Source organism: Tupaia chinensis, unplaced genomic scaffold, assembly GCF_000334495.1.
Source record: "Tupaia chinensis unplaced genomic scaffold, TupChi_1.0 Scaffold144255_1, whole genome shotgun sequence".
In the NCBI taxonomy this organism is placed as follows: domain Eukaryota; kingdom Metazoa; phylum Chordata; class Mammalia; order Scandentia; family Tupaiidae; genus Tupaia; species Tupaia belangeri.
In genome coordinates, this window is record NW_006204113.1 from 1,868,941 (window position 1) to 1,879,102 (window position 10,162).

General features: G+C 46.3%; 1 protein-coding gene and 1 pseudogene across 3 annotated transcripts in view; one reads left to right on the forward strand and one right to left on the reverse strand.

The window, feature by feature from the left end:
• The window catches only part of SUFU (SUFU negative regulator of hedgehog signaling), a gene marked incomplete at its 5' end in the record, with an annotated part of 149,979 nt that overhangs the window by 15,721 nt on the left and 124,096 nt on the right, over positions 1 to 10,162 (forward strand).
• Positions 8,985 to 10,162, reverse strand: part of LOC102491155 (mitochondrial import inner membrane translocase subunit TIM16-like) — a 5,830-nt pseudogene continuing 4,652 nt past the window's right edge.

Genomic DNA, 10,162 nt, shown 5'->3' on the forward strand with positions numbered 1-10,162 from the left:
AAAGAGGAGAGGCACCCGATATATGTTCTCTAGGCCTTTTAGAAAACATGGAGTTGTTCCTTTGGCGACATATATGCGAATCTACAAGAAAGGTGATATTGTAGACATCAAGGGAATGGGTACTGTTCAAAAAGGAATGCCCCACAAATGTTACAATGGCAAAACCGTTAGAGTCTACAATGTTACCCAGCATGCTGTTGGCATTGTTGTGAGCAAACAAGTTAAGGGCAAGATTCTTGCCAAGAGAATCAATGTGCGTATTGAGCATATTAAAGATTCTAAGAGCAGAGATAGCTTCCTAAAACGTGTGAAGGAAAATGACCAGAAAAAGAAAGAAGCCAAAGAGAAAGGTACCTGGGTTCAACTAAAGCGCCAGCCTGCTCCACCCAGAGAAGCACACTTTGTGAGAACCAATGGAAAGGAGCCTGAGCTACTGGAACCTATTCCCTATGAATTCATGGCATGATGGGTGTTAAAAATAAACTAATCTGTGGTCTATAAAAAAAAAAGAATTTCAGACCTGGTGCTTGAAAATCATGCTGGTCACTTGTGTGTGCATACCCAAAGTCCTAAGAGAAGAATGGAGAAGGGATTGTGGCATGGCCATTTTCTCTGGGGGGTTGATTTCTCATTTTCTCTCTCTCTCTCCTTCTGTCTCTTGCTCGTGAGTGCACATTCCTTATAGCAAAAAATAAACAGCAACAACAACAAAAAGTGCTAAAACTAGATAGTACCTTCTTCTTCACACAATTAGAAAAATTAAAAGAGAACTAAAAAGGGAACCTAATTTTAGGTACGACTCAGTATTACTCATTGTCACAGAAAAGTTCTACACTCGAGAAACACTGATCCAGTCCCTCTTTTTTAGCTGTTGAGTTGAGGAGCGTGTAATAGCCTGCTGCCTGAAAGCCAAGTAGCAAGTTAATGTGAGCAGCAGGTGGACTTGGTCTTCTAACATCCTCACTGTTCTGTGCTATCCCTGGTGATTAGGATGACAGGAATGCATGGGGCATTGTTTTTTCTTTAGGAAAAATAATAAGCAAACCATTAAAAAAAAGAACAGGTAGGGTATATGTTCTCGCCAAAGATAGACACTATGAAAGCACCCACCAGAGGGGATGGCCACACCACAATCCCTTCTCCACTGTTCTCCTCTCAGGATTTTGAGCACACATGTACATACACCAAGTGTGTTTTTTATGCCACCAGGTCCCACGAGGTCCTGCCATGTGGGATCCATCTATCTTAATCACCATACCACTGGCTGGTCCAACAAATTTATTTTGGGTTTTAAGTTTTTACTGTATTTCAGGTTAATGCTAAGTTCCTTATGTGAATCTTAACATTTTACATTATTATAATAATTCTCCTAATAATTCTATGACATAAGGAGTCCTTCTTACATTTTTTTAAAGAATTATTTTATTTGTTACTATTATTGTTATTATTATTTTTAATTTGATCAGAGAGCGAGAGAAAGGGAAGTGAGAAAGCAAGATACCAGGTTCGGGACTTGAAATGTGGTCAGCCATGTGGAAGTCCAACACCTCACTGTTCCACCTTCCGGCCCCTACTTTTTACTTTTTATAGATACAGAAAACTCAGGCTTGTAGAAGTTGTGTAGCTATTAAATGAAAATCTAAGCTGGTGACCCCAAAACTTGTATTCTTAGCCACTGTACTGTATCGCCTTTCCATTTTAATCAACCGCATTTATTATTAGTAGTAGTGTTTTTGAGATTTTTATTACAGGTGCTGGAAGACAGAAAGACAGAAGGTGAGATAGGGACCGGCAGTTAGCGTAATGGCTATGTCGCTGGACTCTATGTAGTTGACCGCAGTTCGAGTCCCGGACCTAGTGGCTTAAACTCACGCCGGGCGCGTGTGTGTGTGTGCCCATGATCCCAAGAGGAGAATGGAGGAGAGGGGATTGCGGTGTGACCATCCCCCCCGGGGGTGATTTCTCGCTTTCTGTCTCTTTGTCTCTGTCTTTCTGACAAGCACACACGCCCTATAGCAAAAACCTCTTCAAGAAAAGAAAAGACAAAAAAAAAAAAAGAAAGTGAGATATTACCCCTCGCACCCCAGGGGAGATGTCCATGCCACAATCCCTTCTCCATTCTCCTCTCAGGATATTGGGCACATATACTCACATGTGCCCAGTATGAGTTTCAGGCTGCTAGGTCCAGGACTCAGACCTTGGTTGGCCACGTGATAGTCTAGCGCCTTAACCACTACGCCACCTGCTCACCCCATCAACAGCATTTATTAAATAATTACTGTGTACTCCTTCTAGAATCTTTTGTTCTCACCAGTATTTAATTAATTAATTAATTAATTTATTGAAGAGGTCTTTGCTATAGGGTGTATGCACTCGCCAGAAAGACAGAGACAGAGAGACAGAAAGTGAGAAGTCACCCCAGGGAGGATGGCCACACCGCAATCCCTTCTCCTCCATTCTCCTCTCGGGATCTTGGGCATGTATGCACATGCTCCCAGCGTGAGTTTAAGCCACCGGGTCCAGGAGTCGAACCACGGCTGGCTACATGAGAATTCAGCAACATAACCATTATGCTAACTGCTGGTTCCTTGTTCTCACTAATTGTCAAGAGTAGAGACAGGCAAAAGTGGAGGGGTCCTCTGTATTTCTTGTTGCTCCTGGTAGGCATGGTTTGGGGGCAGGAGGAGAACTTCACCCTGGTCGCCCTAAAAAAGATGGAGAGCAAGCTGATTGGATGAGCCCTGGGATGACTATTTCCAGTCATGTTCTTTGCCTCTCCACGTTCACCAAAGGAACAGCACAGAAGAGTGCTTGTTTGGATCAAGTTTCTAAAGTTGGGGAGAGAGAACAAGTCCTAGCTCTGTGCAGCCACCTGGGAGAACGAGTGCTCTTCCAGGAAGCCTGCACCACCCCCAGCTGATTCAGCAGGGGAGACCATCCTGTCACTCTTTTCCTGGGCTTGGGAGATGTCAGGTAGTGGAGCCTCAGCTGCCAAATGCTTGTGGGAAGCCTGCAGCTCTGGCTTTCCCTTGCGGCTTGGCAGCTATGGACTGGAATGTGGGGATCTGCAGACTACGGAAGAGGTGGCGTTAGCGCAACTCTCCGTGAGGATTTCTGGCTGCCCCTGGTTGCACCAGAAATCTGGCTAGACAAAAACTACAGGGGGCCCCTCACCAGGGCATGAGAGGCTGGTGAAGGGTATTTGTGCGCTCAGACAGACTTCCCTGGTGGGCTTGCATGGGGCAGATCATCTGCTGCACACCCCAGGCTGGTTCCAAGGCAGCCTTTCTGTGTGGTTGGCCAGAACGTTGGCAGCAAGGGCAGAGCCCATGCCTCACACCATGGGAGATCCAGGCCCTGCTCCACAGATGCTTGCTTCTTGCTGGGCATGTCCAACGGACTTGGAGTTGTTCTTGCCCCTTTGGGGGCTGGAACTGCTGCCAACTGGCCTTCTGTGGCTCCTTTCATCGGTCAGCGAAGAGAGTCCTTTTCCCTTTATGTTCTTAGCTGGGCTGTGCACCCACATGAGTTATTTATTAAAATTCTGGATAGAGATTAACTTTTTCACTTGTTTAGTGGGGCCTCGGTCCCCTGCAGTTGAGAAATGCTCATTTTTCCTCTTCGAAGCTTGGCTTGCAGGAACTTTTCAACCTGCCATTTCATCTCCTGGAGTACAACACACACCTGTCCCGGGAGCTTGTTCTCACCTCCCTTTAGGCCTTTGCTTTCTTCCTGAAAGTTCTCATGAGACCAGCAACTGGGAAGCTTCTCTAAGTCATCTGCAGGTGGGCTAGCAGGCTGGAGGAGGCGTTCTGCCAGCCCCTTGGAGGGCAGGTCTCCCCGGAGCCTGATCCCTCTGCCTTTCTTCTCAGAGGTGTTTTAGTTTCAGAATGAACGTGCGAAATGGAGTTCTCTGCTAGGACAGGGGTCTGGGCCACCTTGGGAGAGTGGAATACTCTTGGTCTTGGACAGGGGCAAGGAGCTGGCAGTAGGCTAGAACTTATGTGAAGTCAAAGCTGCCACACTGGGCTGTATTTTCAGGACTTAGATCTCTGAATTTTTTTTAACTTTTTTTTTAAGATAGAGTTTTTTTGTTGTTATTGTTTTGTTTTGTTTTGTTTTGCTATAGGGCTTGTGCGCTTGCCAGAGATACAGAGACAAAGAGACAGAATTCATATGTGCCCAGTATGAGTTTTAAGCCTTCTGGTCCAGGACTTAAAACACAGGTGACTATGTGGAGTCCAGCAATGTAACCATTACGCCATCTGCTGGTCCCTCTGAATTATTTAAGAGAGATTTTTGCTATAGGGTGCATACATTTGCGAGAGAGACAGAAAGTGAGATTTGTATTATAGGGTGCATGTGCTCACTGAAAGACAGAAAGCCATCCCCCAAGCGGGGGGATGGCCACTTCACAGTCCCTTCTCCTCTCAGGATTTTGGGCATGCATGCACACGTGTCCGGCATGAGGTTAAAGGCACTGGGTCCAGGACTTGAATGCCAGTTGACTGTGTGGAAGTTCAGCGATGTAACCGTTATGCCATCTCTGGTCCCCCTCTCAAAATCTCTGAATTTTTTAATTTTGAGGGAAATTCCTTTTCTTTGTGGTCATAAGAAGACCTGAAGCATTGTGACGATGCCTACCAGAACTATGTGGATATGTGGCCTCATTATTTGTAGAGTATTTCATTTGTAGCATGGATTGTCTCTTTTTTCATTTTAAATTCTCTAGTTCAGAGCCCCTGAGCAGGAAGGGGACAGTTGAGAAGTCAGTCCTCTGGCTGGCCCAGTCAGACTCTGTTTTTTTTTTTTTTTTTTTTGAGAACCTGGCGGGGCCAGTCCTTTTTTTTTTTTTTTTTTTTTTTTTGAGAGGTTTTCGCTATAGGGCGCATGCGCTCGCCAGACAGACAGACAGAGACATAGAGACAGAAAGCGAGAAATCACGCCGCAATCTGTTCTCCTCCAGTCTCCTCTCGGGATCTTGGGCACGCACGCACACGTGCCTGGCGTGAGTTTTAAGCCACCAGGTCTGGGACGCGAACCACGGTCGACTACTTAGGAGTCAGCGACATAGCCATTACGCTAACTCCTGGTTCCCTCATTTAAAAAAAATAATTATTTATTTTATTCTCATTATTTCTTTTTTAAAAATAATTATTTTATTTAACTTTATCTATTTACTTATCTTTTTAAAATTTGACCAGAGAAGGACAGAGTGAGAATGTGAGAAAGTGAGAAAGCAAGCCACCAGGTCCAAGACTCGAACCATGGTCAGCCATGTGGGAGTCCAGCACCCTTACCCACCATGCCACCTGCTGGCTCCCCAAACTGTCTTTCAAAGTGGCTGTACCATTTTTCACTCCCACCAGTAATGAATGAGCATACCTCACCAACATTTGGTATTCTTACTTATTTGTGTATTTTGGTCATTCTTGTGGGTGTAGAATAATATTTAATTGTTTTAATTTTCAGTTCTCCAGTGACTTATGTCATTGGGAGTCCTTTCATAAACTACCTGTATCTGTCTGTCTTTGGTGGCATCTTTGTTTTGTTTTTAACTTCCTTTCACTCCTCGCTCTACCTCTTCCCTAACTATCTTTTCTCACATCATGGATTCAGACAGTGGATCTGATTATGTTTTCCTTTTGGTCACTTCTCAAGTTGTTGAGATCCCTTAAGTAGGTGCCAGGCATGCCTCTGAATTCCTCAGTCTCTTGGTTTTAATTGAGGCTGGTTCATGAGTGCTCTACCTTATTTTTTCCAGTGAAAATATCTTCCATAAAGCATAGTTGTACTGGGGCCTGCAACCTCTCTCTCAAGGTTTGAGCTTGAATGTGTCTCCCGGTACAGACAGGAAGACTGTCATGCAAACTCGTCCACTTCAGACCCTGTCAAGTGTAACTTTCCTTAGATGAGAAATGAGTGTGTCCCATATTCTTTTCTTTCTTTCTTTTTTTTTTGGAGAGATTTTTGCCATAGGATGCGTGCGCTCGCCAGAGAGACAGAGAGAGACAGAGCGACAACAAGCGAGAAATCACCCCCCAGGGGGGATGGCCATGCAGCAATCCCTTCTCCTCCATTCTCCTCTCAGGATCTTGAGCACGCACGCACACGCGCCCGGCCTGAGTTTTAAGCCCCCGGCCAGGACGCGAACCGCGGTCGACTACATGGGAGTCCAGCGACATAGCCATTATGTTAACTGCTGGTCCCTGTCCCATATTCTTTTGAGACTCCAGCCAGGTCTCAAACTCTGTCATATTTGAACCAGCACCAGGAAGACAAAGTCTGACCCAGCCGAGGGATGTGTACTGGCTGACACTGCTACTCAGCATGCCACGTGGTAGGCCCAAGTTTGATTCCTGTCCCACCCTGGAAGCTGAATGTGGTGGCATACGCATCGAATAGTCTTAGCTACTTGGGAGGCTGAGGCAGGAGGACCGCGGCATAGTCACCAATAGGACTTGTGTTACATCCATTATTTTTATCCAGTACCTTAGTTATAAATATGATTTTTTTCATTATAAGGACAGTTGAACCATTTTATCAAAAATGTTGCGTATTAGAAAAGGGAGAAAAAAAGTAATTCATAATCCTCCTACTTTAGTTTGCAGTCCTGTGTCTGTTCTCATATGGTTTCTATGAACATTTCTTAGCGTGTGATGATGTCCCAGGGGTGTATAGGACTTCCCTCTGTGTTAGAATCCTTGTTCTAAGAACCAGCCTCTGACAACTCGCGACCTGGCCAACACTGTTTCCAAATTCAGTTTCTCCACTGCTACTAGGGTTTCAGGGTTCTGAAAACAGCACATTTGCTTAGGAAGATGGCTCTTACTCATTGCCATGGGACCTTAACTACACCCGTGTTCTCCCGTCTGACCTCCTGCGGAAGTGAGTGGTGTAGGTGTGTGTACGAACTGCCGCTCACCCACCTTTCAGTTCATTCCTGGATCCTTTAAGTCGAGATCCACACCTCAACTTGACCATTACACACGGTGCTGGTAGTCCTGTGGTACGTGCTGTTCCTGTTGTTACTCCCTTGCGATGGTCACTAGAAATGAACCTGCATGCTTCCTAGTTGCTCCCTTCCTTGGGTGTGTGGATACTGAAATCTTAGACGGGGCTTGCAGAGTGTCCCAGACTCCTTGTACTCAAGGTGAATGGAACGTTCATAGTTGTAAGCACAAATACCCAGAGACAAGTAAAATTTTTTTCAGGTGATTGCCTAAAATAAGTGAGCTAATGTTTAGGTCTTGTGAGACTTTTGATCATACTTGAGAAATCATATAATGTTATACTACTGTGTGTTTAAACCAGGACCAATCAGTGGATCCAGGAGGAAGGTTGGCCCACAGTCCTTTCCTAGCACCGGGTCTATCAGGAGATGGGTAGACAAGCACACTTTTTTTTTTTTTTTTAAAGAATTATTTAATTTGGGGACCAGCAGTTAGCGTAATGGCTGTTGCTGGACTCCCATGTAGTTGACTGTGATTCGCGTCCCGGACCTGGTGGCTTAAACTCACACTGGGCACATGTGCGTGCATGCCCAAGATCCCGAGAGGAGAATGGAGGAGAAGGGATTGCAGTGTGGCCATCCCCCCGGGGGGTGACTTCTTACTTTCTGTCTCTCTGTCTCTCTCTGTCTTTCTGGCGAGCACACGTGCCCTATAGCAAAAACCTCTCCGGAAGAAAAAAAAAAATACTATTATTTAATTTTGGGACCAGCAGGTGGCGTGGTGGTTAAGGTGCTGGGCACTCCCATATGGCTGACCATAGTTTTGAGTCCCGGTTCTGATGGCTTGCTTTCTCACTTTCTCTCTTCTCTCTCTCTCTGGTCAAATTAAAATAGTGAATAAATAAAATTGAATAAATAATTCTTTTTAAAAAGAATTATTTAATTTTACTTATCATCATTATTTTAATTTGTTACAGGGCAAGCACACTTGCCAGAGAGACAGAGAGGGAAAGTGTGAAAGCAAACTATCAGGTCTGGGACTCAAACTGTGATCGGCCACATGGGAGTCCAGTGCCTTAACCATCATGCCACCCACTGACTCCTCCCCATCTAGTGTTAATCTCCGATCTCTATTCTTTATTTGGAGGGCCAGACATTCATTTGTTCCACAAGTTGTCAATATTAGAACACAGTTCTGGGCATGAGGCATTGGAAATGAACAGCAGAAATAAACCTGGTTTGGGTCCCTGTGGAGTCTTCAGTCTTTTTTTTTTAAGAACTTTTTATTTTATTTTTTCATTATTATTATTTTTAAAAATTTGCTATAGGGCAGGAGCGAGGGAAAGTGAGAAAGCAAGCCGCCAGGTCCGGGACTCAAATGCATTTGGCCATGTGGGAGTCTAGCACCTTAATCACCACACCACCTGCTGGCTCCTTTTCTCATCTTTTTTTTAAATTTGCTGTAGAGTGCATGCACCTGCTGGAGACACACACACACACACACACACACACACACACACACAGAGAGAGAAAGTGAGACAGCATCCCCCTCCCAAGGGGATGGCCTTGCCACAGTTCCTTTTCTTCCTTTCTCTTCTTGGGATTTTGGGCACATGTGAGCATGTACAAGATGGGCCTTTCTTTCTTTCTTTCCTCCCTTCCCTTCCCTTCCCTTCCCTTCCCTTCCCTTCCCTTCCCTTCCCTTCCCTTCCCTTCCCCTTCCTTCCTTCCTTCCTCCCTTCCTTCCTTCCTTCTTTCTTTTTCCTTTCTTTCTTTCTTTCTTTCTTTCTTTTTTTTTTTCTATTTGCCGTAGGGCACATACACTTCCCAGAGAGAGACAGAGACAGAGAGGGAAAATGAAAAATCATCCCCCAGGGTGGGGAACGGCTATGCTGCAGTCTCCTTTCTATTCTCCTCTTTGAATTTTGGGCGTGCATGCTTATGTGCCCAGTTTTTTTTTTTTTTTTTCGAAGAGACATTTATTATCAAGCTATAAATTAGAGGCAGTGGGGGGAAGAGAGGTGTCAAGCTGTCACATTTTGGGTGCCTGCTCTTTTTCTCTGTCCTCCTGGACCTGGATTCTGAGTTCCTCATCCAGGCATTCCTTTGCGCGGCCCACGTTACACTGCAGGTAGAAGGAGCCCCCCACGGACTTGTCATTCATCTTAAACAAGTGTTCATAGTTCTTCTGGACCTCCTCGGGGCTCAGCTTGGAGACATTGAGAATCTGCTGGGCCTCCTGGAGGCTGAGGCCAGAGAGGCTGGGAGCAGCTGCGAAGCAGCCGCAGACTGGTGTCCAGCACGTCCCTGGGCATCGGACGCTGCCCGGCTGGCTGCAAACTCCTGCCACAAGGCCTGGGCGAAGGCCCTCCCCACCACCTGCACCCTCATCACAATGATCTGGGCCAGGTACTTGGCCAGGGCCGCTGCTCTGCTTTAGGGACGTGGGTCACAAACCCTGGCCCCATGGCCGGGCTAAGGGCGGCCAGCAGGTCAGAGGTCAAGGGAAGCTGCAGAGTGCCAGCGCTAGACTAGGCCGTGTCGGGTGTGCGCGTGGCCCGCCCTCGGGGGCGTGGTTCCCAATTTGATTTTAAAGCTGCTGGGTCCAGGATTTGAACCATGATCAGCCAGATGGGAGTCCAGTGCTTTAACCTCTATGCTACCTGTTGGGCCCACACAGTGTGCCTAGGACTCGAACTGTGCAGTTGGCCATATGAGATCCAATCACCTTCACCACCACAGCACCTGGCTGGTCTAGTCATCAGTCTTACCGTCTTAAGGGTCCTTGAACTGGAAAACATTTTAGGGGGTGTGCCTAGAACAGGTCCAGAGCCTTAGGTCATTACCTGGTACCTCCCTGACTCTTCTTCTGCAGTCTGGGCCTTGAGGACTCTGTGAGCAGGAGGCCTGAGACTCAGAAGCGTGGCCAGACCTGTGTTTGCAACTAGGCCAGTTGCCCAGTTGTCAGTGAGAACATAGGTTCCTAGCAGCTTCTCAGAGAAGTTCAAAAGAACTTTTCTTAGGAAAAGAAACTGACCTTGAAGGTTCTTTTCCTTCCTACTCCTTCTCGTGTTATTCAGGGGTTCAGAGTCCCTCCCTGGTCATGGAGTCAGCTTTGCCACAGGCAGGCAAATCGAGGAGCTGTTTCGTGTGTCCAGTCCTGGCCTTCATGTGATATCTGCCTTGCTCGGACTGCAGGCCTTTCAGCAG